A 1,860-nucleotide genomic window follows, 5' to 3' on the forward strand; every position below is an offset into this window, starting at 1 on the left:
ATTTGGATTGACAATGACATCAGTGTTATAGTTCTATGATCGTTAACATATTCTTTGTCTACGACTGGCATACTATGAACACTCAGACCAAATACATATGGACTTGTATCGCACCCATAATCACCAACAAAATCGTCTATCATTTTTTGTGAGGTACGATGTAAACTTACTCATGTTTTTAGATTATATAAGCTGCTTGGCAGCAATCATGCTTGACAGTAGGCGATGATGCAGCCTAGATAGATTAAGCACGCACATGCCTAGAAGATGCCTATTCGCTCTTGACTGTTTGATTGAATATACCCATGGTTTAGGTGGTAGGGAAAACAGAAGCTAAAAGGGCATTCCTTAACTTCGGTGTGGATAACGAAGAACCAAAACGCTTCCTACGAGTTCAAGGATCATCAAGTACACATAGATGCAGACCTCTGCGATGCCTGGTTGTTCTATGGTAAAAAGGTGAAGAAAGATCTTGATTGAAACGTCCTGGGCACACTCTCCGAAATAAATCCTTTAGAACACCATAGACAGCCAACCTTTCGGCGGAGGTCCAACGATTGCAATTTAGCACTTGTTAACGCCTCGTTACCGATGCTCGCCGAGTCCAGGGCAGAGGGCTGGTATTTGACTGATCCATCCCATAAATGGGGGAAATACTCCATGCACTAACAAACCTGAGCTTGGTATAGAATAAGAAGCTGTTTCGACGTTAATTAGTAGTGCTTCACCTTATTGAGGTTACCGAGCTTATTACCAGCTGTTTCTGCTTTAGATTCAATGCATTCCCCAAAATTGAACATGAACGATATTATGACACCTAGAAGCTCAATACTGACGGTGATCGGAACAAGTGTATTCCGTAAAATAGAAGGAAAAGGAGTAAGCTGGAAAGGACTCCTTTTCGCTGGGAATGAACATATTTTTAACCGAGTTAAAAAAAGGAGGAAGTTCTCACATCGACGCGTATGTTTTTTCTTATGTTTGTTACCGCATAACTTCGTAATTTCTTAACCCATTTTAAAAATTATTTTTGTGTTGGAAAGAGATAATATGTACAATACTTCCAGATTGGTCCCTTCAACTACTTCATTTAATTGCATGCAAATCAGTTAAATACTGTTGCGCTTTCGTACAGTGAACGAGTACTGGCCATTTCGGTATTTTCATTTTAACACAAAATTACTGAACTGATTTTTATGAAAATTAAATGCAAAAATGCAAATAAATAGGACAAAATAACATCGTATGTGCTACTTTCTAAGCACTTTGCTGGCGGTGCCAATACAGTGATGCATTAACTAACGCCGATTAAAACACGATTAGGATTTTAACACCGTGGTTCTTTCCCGTGGTTCTTTCAGAAACGGCTTTAATTAATACGTCACTGGCTACCGACTTCAAAGTAATCAGAAAGTAGCACATACGATGTTATATAGAAACAGTTTTTAAAAACGCGTTAGATCGTTTTTTTTTATAAAAAATATTTCCAACTAGTCGGGAAAGTCTGTATTAGGAGTGGGTACGACAATAGTCCAACGGGGTTGGGTTCGAACCACCACACCTCGATGATGAGTCCGACCACTCTTACCGTTGAGCTATTGTGTCTTGACAGTGTGGTATGGTCTAGCGAGGCAGGTCCCTATATAATTCGTCTGAGTATGTACAGCATAGACAGGCTCACAAGAACTAGAATAAAACTCAGAGAATTATAACTTTTATCTGACATGAAGCAATTTCAAATTATTAGTAGTATATGAAATAGTCTGTGATTTATGCCTATTAATCTGTGGAGGATTCTTTGGTTGGTGGGTGTTCATGGAGTATTAGTGTTCTGTGGTGTTCATTTGACGTTTGTTTTGT

This window comes from Bicyclus anynana, chromosome 13 (genome assembly GCF_947172395.1).
Source record: "Bicyclus anynana chromosome 13, ilBicAnyn1.1, whole genome shotgun sequence".
In the NCBI taxonomy this organism is placed as follows: Eukaryota; Metazoa; Arthropoda; class Insecta; order Lepidoptera; family Nymphalidae; genus Bicyclus; species Bicyclus anynana.